We start from the raw sequence: 22783 nt of genomic DNA, 5'->3' as shown, positions 1-22783 counted from the left end.
TCCTGCAGGTGAGTCCATTTGAGAGTTTGACCACAAACACCCTACTCCCCTCTTTGGCAAAACAGTGCCAGCAAACCATTTGGGACCCTGTCCATAGTTCAACACAAATACAGGATCATTTATTTCAATTTCGCGTGGCACATTTGCGCGATCGTGATATGTATTCTGTTGAAGCCTATTCATGTAGATCAGGGTGGACTAACGAGAGCCTGGTCTTAAGTGCCCTTTTCATGAGCAGTTCAGCGGGAGGAACCTCAGTGAGCGAGTGGGGTCTTGTGTGGTAACTAAGCAGGACTCAGGATAAACGAGTCTGCAGTGAGCCTTCAGTTACCCTTTTCAAGCCCTGATTGATTATTTGAACTGCTCGTTCTGCCTGACCGTTGGATGTTGGTTTAAATGGGGCAGACGTGACATGTTTGATCCCACTGCAGGTCATGAACTCCTTGAATTCGGCACTGGAAAAACACGGCCCATTGTCACTTACAAGGACATCAGGCAGGCCGTGCATGGCAAACATGGCCTGCAGGCTTTCAATGGTGGCAGCGGACGTGCTTGCCGACATTATCACACATTCAATCCATTTGGAGTATGCATCGACAACACTAAAAACATTTTTCCAAGAATGGACCTGCATAGTCGACATAGACCCTAGACCACGATTTGGAGGGCCAGGACCATAAACTTAGTGGTGCCTCCCTGGGTGTATTGCTTAACTGGGAACATGTGTTACATTTGTGCACGCAGGACTCTATAAGTCTGCATCTATACCGGGCCACCACATGCGGGATCTGGCTATCCCTTTCATCATTACAATGCCTGGGTGGGTGCTGTGGAGATCCTGAATGAAGATGTCCCGTCCCTTTTTTGGCACCACTACCCGATTACCCCATTGGAGGCAGTCTGCCTGTATAGACATTTCATCTTTGTGCCGCTGATATGGTTTTATTTCTTCCTGCATCTCGAACGGGATACGAGACCAACTCCCGTGGAGCACACAGTTTTTTTTACTAAGGACAGGAAGGGGCCCTGGATCGTCCAGGTTCTAATCTGTCGGGCGGTAACAGGTGACTGCTCACTCTCGAATGCTTTCATTGCCATAACTAAATCTGCGGGCTGTGCCATCTCCACCCCTGTGGTGAGCAATGACAGCCTGCTGAGAGTATCGGCACAGTTCTCTGTGCATGGCCTGTGGCGGATGGCGTAGTTGTATGCGGACAACGTGAGCGCCTATCTCGGGATGCGGGCCGATGCATTCGTGTTTATCCCCTTACTTTCAGAAAAGAGGTATATAAGCGGCTTATGGTCGGTTTCCAATTCAAATTTGAGCCCGAACAGATATTGATGCATTTTCTTTACCCCGTAAACACACGCTAACGCTTCTTTTTCGATCATACTGTAGGCCCTCTCAGCCTTAGACATACTTCTGGATGCATAAGTAACCGATTGCAATTTTCCAAATTCATTAGACCCCGTACGACGACGCATCACATGCTAGTACCAAACGCTTACATGGATCGTGTCATGTATCTTACATTATTATATATAACCGTATCCTAACATGCTATACATGACTATATAAGATATGACCTGTAACCACCAGCATACCTTACCACCAGGGGTGCACTTGCAAGAGACAGATATATAAGGACAGGTCTCAGGCAAGGCAGCATTCCAGAGCTGTGAAATAAAGGTGCAGGTCCAGAGTGACCTTGACTTCACTACATGCCTCGTGTGAATCTGTACTGAGGGGACAGGACTTTACAGTGGCGACGAGTTACGTGATTACAGAATCCACAGAATGGCGAACAACGGATCAGATGAAAAGTACAATGCTGGAGACAATTGGGAGGACTTTATAGAAAGGCTTCAGCAAAGCTTTGTAACCAAAGACTGGTTAGGAGATGACAAAGCAGACAAGAGAAGAGCCCATTTCTTGAGCAGCTGTGGTTCGAAAACATACGCTTTAATGAAGGATCTGCTGGCACCCGGGAAATCAGCAAGCAAGTCGTTTGAAGAATTGAGCACACTGGTAAGAGACCACCTGAAGCCAGCGAGCAGCCTACACATAGCCAGACACGGGTTCTACAACCACAGACGCTGTGTGGGCCAGAGCATACCCGACTTCGTGGCAGAAATTCGGAGTTGGCTAGTTTATGTGAGTTCTCCGATAAACTGAGGAGAGAAATGCTGAGAGACTTTTTCATTGAAGGAATAGGCCACGCAGGCATATTCCGATAGCTCATAGAGACCAAGAACCTGACCTTAGAGGCAGCAGCACTGGTTGCAGACATTCTTGGTAAGGGAAGAAGAAACGAGGTTGATTTACAAAGGTACGACAACTAACGAAATAATGGAACAAGAAGTTCACAGCATTAGACAAGCTGCTACCCCCACACACAGACAAAACCGGGAGAACAGGCTCTCGACAGAAGGCAGTGGCGTCAGAAGCCATCAAGGGCCACAGGAACGGCCGTTCACACCTCATCAACCCACAATGCGAGCAATCAACTACAAACTGAGAGAAGCTCAAGAGAGATCAGCCAGACGCAGCTCATTCTTTGGGAACAATGAAAGCAGTCTGTGCTGGAGGTGTTGGGGTGGGCACTCGTCAAGGGGATGTCGATTTCAGCAGGCTGTTTGCAGGAACTGTGAATAAACAGGGCATTTGGCCCGCATGTGCAAAAAAACGGCAGCTCGGCTGGTATACGAATCGGATGGGTCGGAAAGCGGACCAGAAGACGGTGGGGACAGTACCCGGACACCGATGTACAGCGGGTCAACACGATCAATGGCTGCTGCTCCTACAACAGGACGCCTCCTATAATGATGAGAGTCCTACTCAACGGGATACCTGTCAACATGGAGCTGGATACGGGAGCGAGTCAGTCTCTCATGGGCGCTCAACAATTTGAACAACTGTGGCCGCATAAAAGAGACAGACCAAAACTCACAAAGGTCGACACCAAACTAAGGACCTATACCAAAGAAATCATACCAGTCCTCGGCAGCGCCATGCTTTTTGCACATGCGGGCCAAATGCCCTGTATATTCACAGTTCCTGCAAACAGCCTGCTGAAATCGGGTCGGGTGCGTTTTACAACATGTCAATAGTGCGGGCATATTACAACCCACAGCTTATACCTCCAGGTCACTTTCGCGGGCGGAGCGCGGGTACGGAATGGTAGAGAAGGAGGTGCTCGCGTGTGTGTACGGTGTCAAAAAGATGCACCAATACCTTTTCGGGGCCAAGTTCGCGTTAGAAACCGACCACAGGCCCCTCACGTCCCTCCTATCCGAGAGCAAGGCAATAAACGCCAACGCCTCGGCGCGAATTCAACGGTGGGCACTCATGCTGGTGTCCTACGACTATACCATAAGGCACAGACCAGGCACAGACAACTGGCTACCTCTGGCGACCATGGAAGGGTCTGACGAACAGGACTGCGAGATAGTCATGGCAATCAATGCCTTTGAGTCCACAGGTTCGCCCATGACGGCTCGCCAAATCAGAGCCTGGATAGCAGTATTAACGAAACCCAGAAAAAGGCGGACCCCCTGTTATCCTCAGTAAAAATAAGTGTCCTAACCGGTGACTGGGCAGAGGCTCGCGATGCCTGCCTCAAGGAATTAAAACCCTTTCACAGGCGCATGCATGAGCTATCACTCCAAGCAGACTGCCTGATGTGGGGCAGCCGAGTAGTCATGCCTCTGCGAGGCAGAGAGGCATTTGTCCGGGAGCTCCACCGCGAGCACCCGGGGATCGTTCTCATGAAGGTCACAGCCAGATCCCACGTCTGGTGGCTTGGTATTGATGCGGACTTGGAGCTCTGCGTCCGAAGGTGCACCATTTGTGCCCAACTCAGCAATGCCCCCAGGGAGGCTCCCCTGAGCCCCTGGCCCTGGCCTACCAAACCGTGGTCGCAGGTGCACGTAGACTATGCGGGCCCATTCATGGGCAAAATGTTCCTCGTAGTTGTGGATGCATTTTCAAAGTGGATCGAATGCACCATTTTAAACTCGAGCACAACCTCCACCACTGTGGAGAGCCTCGCAACCATGTTTGCAACGCACGGAATCCCTGACATATTGGTCAGTGACAATGGTCCGTGCTTCACCAGCGCAGAATTCCAAGATTTTATAATTGACCACGGCATAAATCACGTCAAGACGGCACCGTTCAAGCCGGCCTCCAACGGCCAGGCGGAGAGAGCAGTGCAAATCATTAAACAAGGCATGCTTAAAATCCAAGGTCCCACGCTGCAGGGTCGCCTGTCGCGACTGCTACTGGCATACGGATCTCGTCCGCACTCACTGACTGGGATCCCCCCCGCGCAACTGTTGACGAAAAGGACTTTAAAAACAAGGCTCTCATTAATCCTCCCAGACATGCACGAAATCGTTGAGGCAAAGCGCCGTAAGCTGACTGAGTACCATGACAGAAATTCGAGGGGGAGATGGAATGAGATCGGGGACAAAGTGTTTGTAGTAAACTATGGCAGGGGTCCCAAATGGCTTGCAGGGACAATAACGGGCAAGGAAGGAAACAGGCTACTGGTAGTACAAATGGACAATGGCAAAACCTGCCGGAGGCATGTAGACCAAGTCAAAAGCAGACTTACCAACAACACTGCGGAACCAAAGGCAGACGACAATGTGGAACTCGCATCACACCTGGTGGACAGACAGAGGGAACAACCTGAGGAAAGGGCAATCCCAACAGACAGCCCAGGCGAGTCAACAACAATCACACCAATCGAAACAGACAGCCCAGGCGAGATACCAGCAACCACACCCAAAGAAAAACAGACACCAAGGCAGCAAACAACTGAACCACAACTCAGACGCTCCACGCGAGAGCGTAGACCACCTGAAAGACTGAACCTATAAAGACAATGAGACCTTGGAGGAGGGTGATGTCATGTATCTTACATTATTATATATAACTGTATCCTAACATGCTACACATGACTGTAATAAGATATGACCTGTAACCACTAGCATTCCTTACCACCAGGGGTGCACTTGCAAGAGACAGGTATATAAGGACAGGTCTCAGGCAAGTGCAGCATTCCAGAGCTGTGAAATGAAGGTGCAGGTCCAGAGTGACCTTGACTTCACTACATGCCTCGTGTGAATCTGTACTGAGGGGACAGGACTTTACAGATTGTACAACACAAGCAATTTGTTTGAACATAACAGCTTCCTAGCTTTCTCAAAGGCATTTTCTTGGCTTTTACCCCATACCCATTCATCTCCCTTATGCAGTAAAGAGTGCAGGGGTTCTAACAATGTGCTAAGACCCAGTAAGAAGTTAGCAAAATAGTTCGGGATCCGAGAAACGACCGCAGCTCTGTCACGTTCTGTGGTCTCAGTGTGTTCTTGATTGCCTCTGTCTTCGAATCGGTGGGCCTGATGCCGTCCACCGTAATTCTTCTCCCCAGGAACTCCACTTCAGGCGCCAGGAAATCACACTTCGAGCGTTTAAGCCTCAACCCCACACGATTAAGCCGACTAAGAACCTCCTCCAGGTTCTGCAGGTGCTCGACGGTTTCCCGACCTGTAACCAAGATGTCGTCCTGGAAGACCAAGGTGCGTGGGACCGACTTCAGCAAGCTTTCCATGTTCCTCTGGAATATCGCCACGGCCGATTGAATCCCAAACGGGCATCTGTTGTAAATAAAGAGACCTTTGTGCGTGTTGATGCAGGTGAGGCCTTTTGATGATTCCTCCAGCTCCTGCTCGAGGTCAAGTCCAGCTTCGTGAAAGTTTTCCCTCCTACCAGCGTCACAAGTAGGTCGTCTGCCTCTGGTAGCGGGTATTGATCCTGCAGTGAGAAACGATTGATAGTTACTTTGTAATCACCACAGATTCCTTGAGGACTGGACCGATCTGCGAAATGATGCCCTCTCGTTGCAGCCTGTCCAGCTCAATCTCCACCCTCTCTCTCATCATGTAAGGTACCGCTCTCGCCTTGTGATGGATGGATCGCGCCTCTGAAATCACATGGATCTGCACTTTTGTTCCTTGGAACTTCCTGATGCCTGGTTTGAACAGCAAGGGGAACTTGCTTAGGACCTGGGCACGAGGTGTCGTCAACGGACGAAAGCGCTCGGATGTCGTCCCAGTTAGAACATAAGAACATAACATAAGAATTAGGAACAGGAGTAGGCCATCTAGCCCCTTGAGCCTGCTCCGCCATTCAACAAGATCATGGCTGATCTGGCCGTGGACTCAGCTCCACTTACCCGCCCGCTCCCCATAACCCTTAATTCACTTATTGGTTAAAAATCTATCTGTGATTTGAATATATTCAATGAGCTAGCCTCAACTGCTTCCTTGGGCAGAGAATTGCACAGATTCACAACCTTCTGGGAGAAGAAATTCCTTCTCAACTCAGTTTTAAATTGGCTCCCCCGTATTTTGAGGCTGTGCCCCCTAGTTCTATTCTCCCCGACCAGTGGAAACAACCTCTCTGCCTCTTTTATCTATCCCTTTCAATATTTTAAATTTTTCTATAAGATCACCCCTCATCCTTCTGAACTCCAACGAGTAAAGACCCAGTCTACTCAATCTATCATCATAAGGTAACCCGCTCATCTCCAGAATCAGCCTAGTGAATCGTCTCTGTACCCCCTCCAAAGCTAGTATATCCTTCCTTTAGTAAGGTGACCAAAACTGCACGCAGTACTCCAGGTGCGGCCTCACCAATACCCTGTACAGTTGCAGCAGGACCTCCCTGCTTTTGTACTCCATCCCTCTCACAATGAAGGCCAACATTCCATTCGCCTTCCTGATTACCTGCTGCACCTGCAAACTAACTTTTTGGGATTCATGCACAAGGACCCCCAGATCCCTCTGCACCGCAGCATGTTGCAATTTCTCCCCATTCAAATAATATTCCCTTTTACTGTTTTTTTTTCCCAAGGTGGATGACCTCACATTTTCCGACATTGTATTCCATCTGCCAAACCTTAGCCCATTCGCTTAACCTATCTAAATCTCTTTGCAGCCTCTCTGTGTCCTCTACACAAACCGCTTTCCCACTAATCTTTGTGCCATCTGCAAATTTTGTTATCCTATACTCTGTCCCCTCTTCCAGGTCATCTATGCATATTGTAAACAGTTGTGGTCCCAGCACCGATCCCTGTGGCACACCACCAACCACCGATTTCCAACCCGAAAAGGACCCATTTATCCCGACTCTCTGCTTTCTGTTAGCCAGCCAATTCTCGATCCATGCTAATACATTTCCTCTGACTCCGCGTACCTTTATCTTCTGCAGTAACCTTTTGTGTGGCACCTTATCGAATGCCTTTTGGAAATCTAAATACACCACATCCGGTACACCTCTATCCACCATGCTCGTCATATCCTCAAAGAATTCCAGTAAATTAGTTAAACATGATTTCCCCTTCATGAATCCATGTTGCGTCTGCTTGATTGCACTATTCCTATCTAGATGTCCCGCTATTTCTTCCTTAATGATATCTGTAGTGGGAAAAATGCTTGAAGCTGTTAAACTAACTGGCCTATAGTTACCTGCCTTTTGTCTGCTCCCTTTTTTAAACAGAGGCGTTACATTAGCTGCTTTCCAATCCGCTGGTACCTTCCCAGAGTCCAGAGAATTTTGGTAGATTATAACGAATGTATCTGCTTTAACTTCCGCCATCTCTTTTAATACCCTGGGATGCATTTCATCAGGACCAGGGGACTTGTCTATCTTGAGTCCCATTAGCCTGTCCAGCACTACCCCCCAAATGATCAGGGATGACCTTGAGATAATCACTGTCACATTCCCGTGACCAGCAAATTCTGGCATGGTTTTTGTATTTTCCACTGTGAAGACCGAAGCAAAATAATTGTTTAAGGTCTCAGCCATTTCCACATTTCCCATTATTAAATCTCCCTTCTCATCTTCTAAGGGACCAACATTTACTTTAGTCACTCTTTTCTGTTTTATATATCAGTAAAAGCTTTTACTATCTGTTTTTATGTTTTGCGCAAGTTTACTTTCGTAATCTGTCTTTCCTTTCTTTATTGCTTTCTTAGTCATTCTTTGCTGTTGTTTAAAATGTTCCCAATCTTCTAGTTTCCCACTAACCTTGGCCACCTTATACGCATTGGTTTTTAATTTGATACTCTCCTTTATTTCCTTGGTTATCCACGACTGGTTATCCCTTCTCTTACCGCTCTTCTTTTTCACTGGAATATATTTTTGTTGCGCACTATGAAAGAGCTCCTTAAAAGTCCTGCACTGTTCCTCAATTGTGCCACCGTTTAGTCTGTGTTTCCAGTCTACTTTAGCCAAGTCTGCCCTCATCCCACTGTAGTCCCCTTTGTTTAAGCATAGTACGCTCGTTTGAGACACTACTTCCTCACCCTCAATCTGTATTACAAATTCAACCATACTGTGATCACTCATTCCGAGAGGATCTTTTACTAGGAGATCGTTTATTATTCCTGTCTCATTACACAGGACCAGATCTAAGATAGCTTGCTCCCTTGTAGGTTCTGTAACATACTGTTCTAAGAAACAATCCCGTATACATTCTATGAATTCCTCCTCCAGGTTACCCCGTGCGATTTGATTTGACCAATCGATATGTAGGTTAAAATCTCCCATGATTACTGCCGTTGCTTTTTCACATGCCTCCATTATTCCCTTGCTTATTGTCCGCCCCACCGTGAAGTAATTATTTGGGGGCCTATGAACTATGTCCACCAGTGACTTTTTCCCCTTACTATCTCTAATCTCCACCCAAATGATTCAACATTTTGTTCATTAGAGCCAATATCGTCTCTCACAACTGCCCTGATATCATCCTTTATTAACAGAGCTTACCCCACCTCTTTTCCCTTTTGTCTATCTTTCTGAATTGTCAGATACCCCTGTATGTTTAATTCCCAGTCTTGGCCACCCTGCAACCCGGTTTCTGTCATGGCCACCAAATCATACCCATTTGTAATGATTTGTGCCGTCAACTCATTTACTTTATTTCGAATGCTGCGTGCGTTTAGGTAGAGTGTTTTAATACTAGTTTTTAAACCATGATTTTTAGTTTTGACCTCTCCTGCAGCCCCTTTATATTCATACATATTGTCCCTTGCTATCACCTTGTGGTTTACACATACCCCAGTGCTACTCTGCTCTGTTGCTTCCTGCCTTTTGCATTCTTTCTTGGGGTCCTGTTCATCTGAGCTCTCACCCTCTCTAACTAGCTCAGAGCCCTCTCCTGGGTTCCGAATACTGCTCACATTGAGGCACCGAGCTTTCATGCTTGCCTTTTTATTACACTTTGACTCTTTAGAATTTTGCTGTACAGTGACCCTTTTTGTTTTTTGCCTTGGGTTTCTCTGCCCTCCACTTTTACTCATCTCCTTTCTGTCTTTTGCTTCTGTCTCCATTTTGTTTCCCTCTATCTCCCTGCATTGGTTCCCATCCCCCTACCATATTAGTTTAACTCCTCCCCAACAGCACTAGCAAACACTCCCCCTAGGACATTGGTTCCGGTCCTGCCCAGGTGCAGACCGTCCGGTTTGTACTGGTCCCACCTCCCCCAGAGCCGGTTCTAATGACCCAGGAATTTGAATCCCTCCCTGCTGCACCACTGCTCAAGCCACGTATTCATCTGAGCTATGCTGCGATTTCTACTCTGACTAGCACGTGGCACTGGTAGCAATCCCGAGATTACTACTTTTGAGGTCCTACGTTTTAATTGAGCTCCTAGCTCCTTAAATTCGTTTCGAAGGACCTCATCCCCTTTTTTACCTATATGGTTGGTACCAACGTGCACCACAACAACTGGCTGTTCACCTTCCCTTTTGAGACTGTCCTGCACCCGCTCCGAGACACCCTTGACCCTTGCACCAGGGAGGCAACATACCATCCTGGAGTTTCGGTTGCGGCCGCAGAAACGCCTATCTATTCTCCTTACAATTAAATCCCCTATCACTATCACTCTCCCACTCTTTTTCCTGCCCTCCTGTGCAGCAGAGCCAGCCACAGTGCTATGAACTTGGCTGCTGCTGCCCTCCCCTCGAGCGAATCTTTCCCAGCCAGCTCCTGCCGAACAGCGTGGGGCCATTGCCCAGTACCATCCAGAGTGGTAACTCGTGCACCGTTCCATCGCTGGAGACCTTTGCGGTAGCACTGCAATCAGTTCCTTTGTGTACTTTCTCAGTTTAGTGCGAATGGGAGTCAGGACTGGCCTTGAAGCCTTGCTGCACCACAATTTATCGGAAGTCTTTTTGCTCATTATGGACTGGCTTGCGCCCGTGTCCAGCTCCATGGACACCAGGATCCATTTAATTCAACCTTCAGCATTATTGGGGGACACTTTGTGGTAAATGTGTGCACCCCATATACTTCTGCCTCCTTGGTCTGAGGCTCTGGTTCGTCATGATCCACTGTGGATCTGTCCTCCTGTGCAACATGGTGGTTTGCAGGATTGGCAGGATTTGCAGCTCGCCTGCACATGCGTTGGAGGTGTCCCATTGTTCCACAGCCGTTGCAAAGATATCCTTTGATGCGGCATGAGTGGAAACGATGATCACCCCCGCAGCACCAGCAAGGTGTTAATGGCCTTGTGTTCCCCACCCTTGATGGTGGACTCTGAGTCATCTGCGGACGTGCAGCTGCAGGCATGCAAATCCTGCCATGTACATTTCGATTCGAAAACAACATTACTTTGTTCATAATACTTGCAGCAGCACTAGTTTGCTGAGAAATTTGTTTGGTATTGTCACTGGTGGCGATAAACGTCTGGGCTGTCGCTATGGCTTTACTCAAGGTTGGGGTCTCTACAGTCAAACGTTTGTGAAGTATTACTTCATGGTCAATGCCCAGTAAAAAGAAGTCCCTGAGCATGTGCTCCAAGTGTCCTTCAAATTCGCACTGTCCTGCAAGGTGCGTTAGCTCGGCGACGTAGCTCGCCACTTCCTGGCCTTCAAATCTCTTGTACATATAGAACCGATACCGCGCCATCAGAATGCTTTCCTTCGGGTTTAGATGCTCCCGGGCCAGTGTGCACAATTCATCGTACGACTTTTCTGTGGGTTTCGCTGGAGCGAGCTGGTTTCTCATGAGGCCATACGTTGGTGCCCTGCAAACGGTGAGGAAGAACGCCCTTCATTTGGCAGCGTTCGCTTTTCCTTCCAGCTCGTTGGCCACGAAGTATTGGCCAAGTCTCTCCACGAAGTTTTCCCAATCATCTCCCTCCGAAAATTTCTCCAGGATGCGCACAGTTCTCTGCATTGTTGCGGTGGGGTTAATTATCTGTATCTCGTCGCCAGTTGTTATGTCTTGAATAACGAGTCAGACTAGATGCTGCAAGCTCAAAGTAAGGTGTGGCCATAGTCCTTTGTTACAGATCTTAGAGTGCCTCTCTAGCCTGTGAGGCCTCCTTATATACAGGTGCTCCCAAGGGATTGTGGGATCCGTTGGGACTCCAAGAGATAAGCCCTCTGGTGGTTAGACATGGTATTTACAGGTTTACTAACCTATTGTGTTTCATGCGCAAGTACCCCCCTGTTCCGCTGTACTGAAGCACTTTGTAATATTTCTCCATTTAAATAATAACTTGCTCTTTGATTTTTTTTCTGCAAAATGCATGACCTCACACTTTCCAACATTATACTCCATCTGCCAAATTTTTGCCCACTCACTTAATCTGTCTATGTCCTTTTGCAGATTTTTTGTGTTCTCCTCACACATTGCTTTTCCTCCCATATTTATATCGTCAGCAAACTTGGCTACGTTACACTCGGTCCCTTCCTCCAAGTCGTTAATATAGATTGTAAATAGTTGGGGTCCCAGCGGCGCCCTTGCCAACCCATGATTGGCAGGCCAGGATAACGGATACATTTAAGGAGAAGCTAGTTAAGCACATGAAAGAAAAGACTTGCATTTATATAGCGCCTTTCATGACCACTCCCACCTGTGACAGAGACTATAATTCCCGTATTGGACTGTACAGTCACCTGACAACTCACTTTGAGTGGAAGCATTGATTTTGAGGGACTGCCTATGATGATGATGAGGGAGTGTCAGCTAGATTTTTGTGCTCAAGTACCCTGCAGTGGGACTTGAACCCACAACCTTTGGACTCCGAAGCGTGAGTGCTACCCACTGTGCTACAGCTGACAGAGGTTAGAGTGGGAGTGGAGCGGAGAATTAAAGTGGCAGGCGACCGGAAGCTCAGGGTCACGGTTACGGACTGAATGGAGGTGTTCCGCAAAGCGGTCACCCAATCTGCGTTTGGTCTCCTCAATGTAGAGGAGACTGCATCGTGAGCAGAAAATACAGTATACTAAATCGCAAGTACTGTACATAGAAACATAGAAAATAAGTGCAGGAGTAGGCTATTCAGCCCTTCGAGCCTGCACCACCATTCAATAAGATCATGACTGATCATTCCCTCAGTACCTCTTTCCTGCTTTCTCTCCATACCCCTTGATCCCCTTAGCCGTAAGAGCCATATCTAACTCCCTCTTGAATATATCCAATGAACTGGCGTCAACAACTCTCTGTGGCAGGGAATTCCACAGGTTAACAACTCTGAGTGAAGAAGTTTCTCCTCATCTCAATCCTAAATGGCCTACCCCTTATCCTAAGACTGTGTCCCCTGGTTCTGGACTTCCCCAACATCGGGAACATTCTACCCGCATTCTAACCTGTCCTGTCCCGTCAGAATCTTATATATTTTTATGAGATCCCCTCTCATCCTTCTAAACGCCAATGTATAAAGGCCCAGTTGATCCAGTCTCTCCTCATATGTCAGTCCTGCCATCCTGGGAATCAGTCTGGTGAACACTAAGATTAGTGGGAAAGCAGGTTGTGTAGAGGAGAAAGAGAGGCTGCAAAGAGATTTGGATAGGTTAAGCGAATGGGCTCACATTTGGCAGATGGAATACAATGTCGGAAAGTGTGAGGTCATCCACCTTGGGGGAAAAAAAACAGTAAAAGGGAATATTATTTGAATGGGGAGAAATTACAACATGCTGAGGTGCAGAGGAACCTGGGGGTCCTTGTGCATGAATCCCAAAAAGTTAGTTTGCAGGTGCAGCAGGTAATCAGGAAGGCGAATGGAATGTTGGCCTTCATTGCGAGAGGAATGGAGTACAGAAGCAGGGAGGTCCTGCTGCAACTATATAGGGTATTGGTAAGACCGCACCTGGAGTACTGCGTGCAGTTTTGGTCACCTTACTTAAGGAAGGATATACTGGCTTTGGAAGGGGTACAGAGACGATTCACTAGGCTGATTCCAGAGATGAGGGGGTTACCTTATGATGATAGATTGAGTAGACTGGGTCTTTACTCGGAGTTCAGAGGATGAGGGGTGATCGTATAGAAACATTTAAAATCATGAAAGGGATAGACAAGATAGAGGCAGAAAGGTTGTTTCCACTGGTCAGGGAGACTAGAACTAGGGGGCACACCCTCCAAATATGGGGGAGTCAATTTAAAACCGAGTTGAGAAGGAATTTCTTCTCCCAGAGAGTTGTGAATCTGTGGAATTCTCTGCCCAAGGAAGCAGTTGAGGCTAGCTCATTGAATGTATTCAAGTCACAGATAGATAGATTTTTAACCAATAAGGGAATTAAGGGTTATGGGGAGAGGGCGGGTAAGTGGAGCTGAGTCCACGGCCAGATCAGCCATGATCTTATTGAATGGCGGAGCAGGCTCGAGGGGCTAGATGGCCTACTCCTGTTCCTAATTCTTATGTTCCTATGAACCTTCGCTGCACTCCCTCAATAGCAAGTACATAGAAACATAGAAAATAGGAGCAGTAGTAGGCCATTCGGCCCTTCGAGTCTGCACTGCCATTCAGTATGATCATGGCTGATCCTCCATCTCAACACCATATTCCTGCTTTCTCCCCATATCCCTTGATGTCCTTTGTGTCTAGAATTATATCTAACTCCCTCTTAAATATATTCAGTGACTTGGCCTTCACAGCCTTCTGTGGTAGAGAATTCCACAGGTTCACCACCCTCTGAGTGAAAACATTTCTCCTCATCTCGGTCCTAAATTTCCTACCCCGTATCCTGAGACTGTGACCTCTTGTTCTAGACTTCCCAGCCAGGGGAAACATCTTCCCCGCATCCAGTTTGTTCAACAAGTAAATCGCTGCTTCACTTGGAAGGAGTGTTGGGGCCCGTGGACAGTGGAAAAGGAGGTGAAACAGAGATTTATCTGTAGCTCTTGAGATTTAGTGTGATGGGGAAAGGAATAGAAGGATATGCGATAGAGTTACATGAAAAGAAGTGGGAGGAGGCTCGTGTGGAGCTGAAACACTGGCATAGACAAGTTGGGCCGAATGGATTGTTTCTGTGCTGTAGACTCAATGAACCAGAGAGGGGGGGCGGGGGGGATGAGGATAATGTTTTAAAGTAGCGAGTTGTGTTCTGGAACGTGCTGCCTGAAAGAGCGGTGGGAGCAGATTCAATAGTTACTTTTTAAAGGGAATTGAAAAAATATTTGAAAAGGGAATACTTACAGGGCTATGGGAAAAGAGCAGGGGGGAGTGGGACTATTCGGATAGCTCTTTCAAAGAGCCGATACAGGCACAATGGGCCGAATGGCCTCCTGCGCTGTATGAATCTGTTCCAAAATAACTGCCCCCAACCTGGTTTCCACTGCCTGTTGGAGTAGCACAACTGTAAATCCTTGTAATTGTTGAGCAGAATATTAAATGCAACACTTCAAAAGAAAGCTCTCAACATTTTCTATGGAATCAAATGAATTATTGATTTAGCTCATGTTTAAATATTTAAAATATGTTTTCGGTTGCTTCCAATAATAAAGCACATTTTAAATGTTAACTCTCCCTTCACTGCTGTTGGATGCTCTCTCCGCTCCCCACCCCCCGAGACTTTCCGAGCATTTGAGACTGTAGAGCTGCAGTTTTTTTGAAAAAAGTTATGTTGGATTTGGTTCAACTGAATTTAATTAATTTTTGCAATTTACGGCCAGTTCTCATCTGCTCATACTTAGGGGCGGAGCGGGAGCTGGGGGGAAGGGTGATTTAAAATCCTGTCTATTAATTTGCTGTCTTCCGATTGAGTAGATTAATAACCTCTCCGCAACACAAGGAGGGAGGGGAAAAAACAAGTAGCTCTGCTCCGTTTAAATCGTAATGACCAATCTTAAGAATTGCTTCTTGAACCCTGGCAACTGGAATCCAAGGGAATGAAGGTTTGTACTCCAGGAAATCTCGGTGTTGACGCTGCCTGGATCTCAGCAAGTCTGATCTGGAGGGTGACTGGATTACCGAGGTGTCTTGTCCACACATGCCGTTACACGAACCGCAAGTCTCGCAATGGTTGTCGTGCCGGATGAGCAGTCACCACAATCTCTGTTGTGGCTTTTCTCATTTTCTGCGCAACTCGTAGCAGCGTTTGCTTTCCAAGTGAGAGGCATTCGGGAGTGTAATCTTGTCATGTGCCGTGACACAAGTGCAGGACATTACGTGCCTTGGAATGTGGGGCAGATGTAGCAAGCTTGGCGACCAGAGCAGTTGTGCCAAAAAAAACCCTAATCTGTTACCATTTATTTTTTGTTTTGAAACATGGTGGAGTCATGTTGTCCTTTTCCTATCGCGGAATTCATTTAAAGTGACTGTACACTGCTCAGTCTTTATATTGCAGTGTTGCGCTTCGTGTTAATGGTTTGTCGCTTGTATTGGAGTTGGAAGGAACAGTGGGACGCTCTCCAGTGCGGGACACAAACGGGTGAATTTAAATAAGAAAATTACTGCTTGTGATATATTATTTTAAAGCGCTTTGTGACCGGCAGTGTTCTTAGAAAGCCAAGCATTTGTTTAGCAGATACTCCCAACTATGTACAAGAGTGGCGATGGGACTTTGGTAAGAATGGGAATTCGGTGCAGAGGGTAGGAAGGAGCTGCTCAGTAATTTAAACCAAGGGGCAACAGTAAATATATTGCTTATCAATATGATATGATTGGCAAAGGAGCCAGAGGGAACCTGGGGAAAACCTTTTGTTACGCAACGAATGGTTAGGATTTGGAATGCACTAGGGTGGTGAAAACAGATTCAAGTCGCATTCGGAAGGGAATTGGAAAAATACTTGAAGCAAAACAAATAGCAGGAATATGAGGAAAGAGCGGGGGGACTGGGACTAACTGGATTCCCCTACGAAAAAGCCGGCGCAGACTCGATGGGCCGAATGGCCTCCTGTGCTGTACTATTGTATGATATTCTATGATATAAATAATCAGTAATTAATTAGATCTCGGGATAAAATTTAAACCAATATTAAATATATATATATATATATAAAACATAAGTAGTTAGATTTTTACGGGCCGAAATTTCCCCCTCCGTGGCTAACGAGGGAAATTAGGGAAAGTGTTAAATCCAAGGAAGAGGCATATAAATTGGCCAGAAAAAGCAGCAAACCTGAGGACCGGGACAAATTTAGAATTCAGCAGAGGAGAACTAAGGGTTTAATTAGGAAGGGGAAAATAGAGTATGAGAGTAAGCTTGCAGGGAACATAAAAACTGAGTGCAAAAACTTCTATAGATATGTGAAGAGAAAAAGATTAGTGAAGACTAATGTAGGTCTGTTGCAGTCAGAATCAGGTGAATTCATAATGGGGAACAAGGAAATGGCAGACCAATTGAACAAATACTTTGGTTCTGCCTTCAGCAAGGATGACACGAATAACCTCCCGAAAATACTAGGAGACCGAGGGTCTAGCGAGAAGGGGGAACTGAGGGAACTCCTTATTAGTCAGGAAATGGTGTTGGGGAAATTGAAGGGACTGAAGGCCGATAAATCCCCAGGGCCTGATCGTCTGCATCCCAGAGTGCTTAAGGAAGTGGCCCTAGAAATAGTAGATGCATTGGTGGTCATTTTCCAACATTTCATGGACTCTGGTTCAGTTCCTATGGATTGGAGGGTAGTTAATGTAACCCCACTTTTTAAAAAAGGAGGGAGAGAGAAAAGAGGAAATTATAGACCAGTTAGCCTGACATCGGTGGTGGGGAAAATGCTGGAATTCATTATTAAAGATGTAATAGCAGCGCATTTGGAAAGCAGTGACAGGATTGGTCTAAATCAGCATGGATTTATGAAAGGGAAATCATGCTTGACAAATCTTCTAGAGTTTTTTGAGGATGTAACTAGCAGAGTGGATTAGGGAGAACCAGTGGATGTGGTGTATTTGTACTTTCAAAAGGCTTTTGACAAGATCCCACACAAGAGATTAGTGTGCAAAATTAAGGCACATGGTATTGGGGGTAGTGTATTGACATGGATAGAGAACTGGTTGGCAGACAGGAAGCAAAGAGTGGGAATAAACGGGTCCTTTTCAGAATGGCAGGCAGTGACTAGTGGGGTGCCGCAGGGTTCAGTGCTGGGACCCCAGCTGTTTACAATATACATTAATGATTTAGACGAAGAAATTGAATGTAATATTTCCAAGTTTGCAGATGACACTAAGCTGGGTGGCAGTGTGAGCTGCGAGGAGGATGTTATGAGGCTGTAGGGGGACTTGGACAGGTTAGGTGAATGGGCAAATGCATGGCAGATGCAATATAATGTGGATAAATGTGAGGTTATCCACTTTGATGGCAAAAACACGAAGGCAGAATATTATCTGAATGGTGGCAGATTAGTAAAAGGGGAAGTGCAACGAGACCTGGGTGTCATGGTTCATCAGTCATTGAAAGTTGGCATGCAGGTACAGCAGGCGGTGAAGAAAGGAAATGGGCATGCTGCCCTTCATAACGAGGGGCTTTGAGTATAGGAGCAGGGAGGTCTTACTGCAGTTGTACGGAGCCTTGGTGAGACTACAGCTTGAGTATTGTGTGCAGTTTTGGCCTCCTAATCTGAGGAAGGACGTGCTTGCTATTGAGGGAGTGCAGCGAAGGTTCACCAGACTGATTCCCGGGATGGCAGGACTGACATATGAAGAAAAACTGGATCGGCTAGGCTTATACTCACTGGAATTTAGAAGAATGAGAGGGAATCTCATAGAAACTTATAAAATTCTGACGGGACTGGACAGGTTAGATGCAGGAAGAATGTTCCCGATGTTGGGGAAGTCCAGAACTAGGAGTCACAGTCTAAGGATAAGGGATAAGCCATTTAGGACCGAGATGAGGAGGAATTTTTTCTCCCAGAGAGTTGTGAACCTGTGGAATTTTCTGCCACAGAAAGTTGTTGTTGAGTCCAGTTCGTTGGACATATTCAAAAGGGAGTTAGATGTGGCCCCATAAGGCTAAAGGGATCAGGAGGTATGGAGAGAAGGCAGGGGTGGGGTACTGAGAATGCATGATCAGCCATGATCATCTTGAAGGGTAGAATGGCCTGCTCCTGTACCTATTTTCTATGTTTCTATTTTAAGGACCATTATTGCCTCTAAGAGGCGGCAATGAGGCGGTAAGACCTTTCCCACCGGGGGCAGGCGGATGGTCCGACGGCGGAAACATGTTTTTGTTCCGGTTGCTGTCCCCGACAGCTTTTTCCAGCGGGAAGCTGCCATCTGCCCTTTAAGGGGAGGGCGTGTGGCCACCATTTAATTTTAATTATCTGCCAATTTTGAAGTTGGCTCAACAATGCGGCCATGGGTTCGGCCGGGTCCGCAACAAGCAGCCCGGCTCCCCCTCTTGGGTGCCAGGCTGAAATCCTCCCTGATGGCCCAGTGGGCGCCACTAAGGTGGCTGCAGAGTTTGCAGCGGCCCTCCCCTTTAACTGAAGGAGAGAAACTCGGGCTGACGTGCTCAGAGCAGCGCTGATGACACCACCCGCCTTCTGCCCTGCTCTCAATGTACTTCCGCCCTTCAGCTGCCCCAAACACCGCAGCAACAAATGCAGAGAGAAAACGATGGCAATTTTGCTCTATTCCTCCACCCCATGGATTCAGCCAGAGAATATTCATTCAATTTATGAGGGAAAACTTTTTTTACACAACTAGTTGTGATCTGGAATGAAAGGGTGGTGGAAGCTGATTCAGTCGTAACTTTCAAAAGCGAATTGAATAAATGCTTCAAGAAAATAATTGACAGGGCTATTGGAAAAGGGCAGGGGAGTGGGAAGAATTGGATAACTCTACCAAAGAGTCAGCACAGGCACAATGAGCTTAATGGCCTCTTTCTGTGTGTATCACAGGCATCTTCTGAGCCTCGATCACGTAGCTCTACAATCTCTTGCCGCTCCTTCGCCCCAATCTCGCCGCTCCTGCTGTACCTACCAGACTTCAATCAATGAAGTGGATTATGGTGATGTTCAATCCAGTCACCACCTTCACAGCCCTTGCCTGAACTGGCTTGCCCTGCTCCCTGGAGTGGTATGCCGCCACACTGCTCCCAGAGCGCCGCACACCGCTTCTTTTATGGCCCCGACCTGCCGCTGATGTTCCCATGCAGGTCAGGACCGCCATGCTGCTCCCAGGCCACCGCACACCGCTCCTTTTATGGCCCCGACCTGCTGCTGAGGGGCCCAGAAAAGGCGTGGGCCCAGGGGCAACACGGGCCAGCCCACACTGCGATATGTGTGCGCACTGGGTCTGTGCAGCAGAGCTGGTCTCCAGTCGTCTTGGGTAATACTTGCCACTGGACCAAGACCTAGCTCTGTCAAGCCCGTGTGGTGGCTGGTGTGCAACGGCCACCACACGTTAAAAAAAATCCACGCAGAGGCATCTTCCACCCTTCAATATGTAGTCTGAGACTTGGAATATCAGATCCTTCATTGAAACACCTGTGAACACATCTCTTTTTGATGTGGAAGCAAGTCATCCTCGATATGAGGGACCGCCTAAGAAGAAGAAGAAGATAATTCTATGACTCATGAATGTTGGTTAACGCTTTTCATGGACAAATTGGACAGAATCGTATAATGCAATCACTAAGGTGCCACATAAAAGGTTACTGCACAAGAAAGAAGTTCACGGGGTTGGGAGTAATATATTCGCATGCATAGAGGATTGGCTAACTAATAGAAAACAGAGAGTTGGGATAAATGCTTCATTCTCTGGTTGGCAACCAGTAACCAGTGGGGTGACGCAGGGATCAGTGCTGGGACCCCAACTATTTACAATCAATATTAACGACTTGGAAGAAGGAACTGAGTGTAATGTAGCCAAGTTTGCTGACGATATAAAGATGGGAGGAAAAGCAATGTGTAAGGAGGACACACAAAATCTGTAAAAGGACATAGACAGGCTAAGTGAGTGGGCAAAAATTTGGCAGATGGAGTATAATGTTGGAAAGTGTGAGGTCATGCACTTTGGCAGAAAAAATATCAAAGCGCAAGTTATTATTTAAATGCAGAAAGATTGCAAAGTGCTGCAGTACAGCGGGACCTGGGGGTACTTGTGCATGAAACACAAAAGGATAGTATGCAGGTACTGCAAGTGATCAGGAAGGCTAATGGAATCTTGACCTTTATTGCAAAGGGGATGGAGTATAAAAAGCAGGGAAGTCTTGCTACAGTTATACAGGGTATTCGTGAGGCCACACCTGGAATACTGCGTACAGTTTTGGTTTCCATATTTCCGAAAGGATATACGTGCTTTGGAAACAGTTCAGAGAAGGTTCATTAGGTTGATTCCAGAGATGAGGGGATTGACTTATGAGGAAAGGTTGAGTAGGTTGGGCCTCTACTCATTGGAATTCAGAAGAATGAGAGGTGATCTTATCGAAATGTGTAAGATTATGAGGGGGCTTGACGAGGTGGATGCAGAGAGGATTAGAGGGCATAATCTTAGAATAAGGGGCTGCCTATTTAAAACTGAGCTGAGGAGAAATTTCTTCTCTGAGGGTTGTAAATCTGTGGAATTCACAGCCTTGGAGAGCTGTGGAAGCTGGGACATTGAATAAATTTAAGACAGAAATAGACTTTTTTTTAAACAATAAGGAGATAAGTGGTTATGGGGTGCGTGCAGGGAAGTGGAGCCGAGTCCATGATCAGATCAGCCATGATCTTATTGAATGGCGGAGCAAGCTCGAGGGGCCGTATGGCCTACTCCTGTTGCTACGATATCGGTAAAAAACGTGATGAGGCCCTACAAGCTGAATTTAGGGAGCTAGGAGTTAAATTAAGAAGTAGGACCTCAAAAGTAGTAATCTCAGGATTGCTACCAGTGCCACGTACTAGTCAGAGTAGGAATTGCAGGATAGCTCAGATGAATACGTGGCTTGAGGAATGGTGCAAGGGGGAGGGATTCAAATTCCTGGGACTTTGGAGCCGGTTCTGGAGGAGGTGGGGCCAGTACAAACCGGGCAGGACCGGAACCATTATCCTAGGCGGAGTGTTTGCTAGTGCTGTTGTGGAGGGTTTAAACTAAAAAGGCAGGGGGATGGGAATCTATGCAGGGAGGCAGAGGGAAGTAAAAAGGGAGTAGAAGCAAAAGGTAGGAAGGAGAACAGCAAGAGTGGAGGGCAGAGAAATCAAGGAGAAAAATGAAAGGACCACATTACAACATCATTCTAAAAGGACAAAGAGTGTTTAAAAAAACAAGCCTGAAGGCTCTGAGTCTCCGTGTGAGGAGCATTCATAATAAGATGGATGAATTGACTGCGCAGATAGCTGCTAACGGATAAGATGTAATTGGGATTACGGAGACATGGCTCCAAGGTAACCAAGGCTGGGAACTCAACATCCAGGGGTATTCAATATTCAGGAAGGACAGAAAGGAAGGAAAAGGAGGTGGGGTAGCGTTACTAGTTAAAGAAGAGATTAACGCAATAGTAATGAAAGACATTAGCTTGGATGATGTGGAATCTATATGGGTAGAGTTGCGAAACACCAAAGGGCAGAAAACATTTGTGGCAGTTGTGTACAGACCACCAAACAGTAGTAGGGAGGTTGGGAATGGTATCAAACAGGAAATTAGGGACGCGTGCAATAAGGGTACAGCAGTTATTATGGGTGACTTTAATCTACATTTTGATTGGGCTAACCAAACTGGTAGCAATATTGTGGAGGAGGATTTCCTGGAGTGTATAAGGGATGGTTTTCTTAACCATAATGTTGAGGAACCAGCTAGAGAGCAGGCCATTCGAGACTGGGTCTTGTGTGACGAGAGAGGATTAATTAGCAATCTGGTCGTGCGGGGACCCTTGGGGAAGAATGACTATAATATGGTAGAATTCTTCATTAAGATGGAGAGTGACACAGTTAATTCAGAGACTAGGGTCCTGAACTTAAAGAAAGGAAACTTCGACGGTATGAAAAGTGAATTGGGTAGGATAGACTGGAGAATGATACTTGAAGGGTTGACGGTGGATCGGCAATGGCAGACATTTAAATATCACATGGATAAACTGCAACAATTGTACATCCCTGTCTGGTGTAAAAATAAGACGGGAAAGGTGACTCAACCGTGGCTAACAAGGGAAATTAGGGAAAGTGTTAAATCCAAGGAAGAGGCATATAAATTGGCCAGAAAAAGCAGCAAACCTGAGGACTGGGAGAAATTTAGAATTCAGCAGAGGAGAACTAACAGTTTAATTAGGAGGGGGGAAATAGAGTGTGAGAGTAAGCTTGCAGGGAACATAAAAACTGACTGCAAAAGCTTCTATAAATATGTGAAGAGAAAAAGATTAGTGAAGACTAATGTAGGTCCATTGCAGGCAGAATCAGGTGAATTCATAATGGGAAACAAGGAAGATATGAATCAACTCCCGAAAATACTAGGGGACCGAAGGTCTAGCGAGAAGGGGGATCTGAGGGAAATCCTTATTAGTCAGGAAATTATGTTGGGGCAATTGAAGGGACTGAAACCGATAAATCCCCAGGGCTTGATAGTCTGCA

General features: G+C 46.7%; 1 protein-coding gene across 3 annotated transcripts in view; it reads left to right on the top strand.

The window, feature by feature from the left end:
- The window catches only part of lifra (LIF receptor subunit alpha a), a 239065-nt gene that overhangs the window by 113471 nt on the left and 102811 nt on the right, over positions 1-22783 (top strand). The window contains exon 1 of one of the 3 annotated variants that reach the window (XM_070877341.1): positions 15066-15196. The exons of 1 other annotated variant lie outside the window; for it this stretch is intronic. The gene's annotated coding sequence lies outside the window, so the exon portion shown is untranslated. Of the gene's footprint in view, positions 1-15065; positions 15197-15368; positions 15733-22783 lie in introns of those variants that run through there. One more of the 3 variants, XM_070877356.1, reaches the window with a different exon arrangement.

The sequence above is a fragment of the Pristiophorus japonicus genome, chromosome 1 (assembly GCF_044704955.1).
Source record: "Pristiophorus japonicus isolate sPriJap1 chromosome 1, sPriJap1.hap1, whole genome shotgun sequence".
Taxonomy (NCBI): Eukaryota; Metazoa; Chordata; class Chondrichthyes; family Pristiophoridae; genus Pristiophorus; species Pristiophorus japonicus.
The sequence above is the reverse complement of the archived record's forward strand: the minus strand, read 5'-3'. Positions and strand labels throughout refer to the sequence as shown.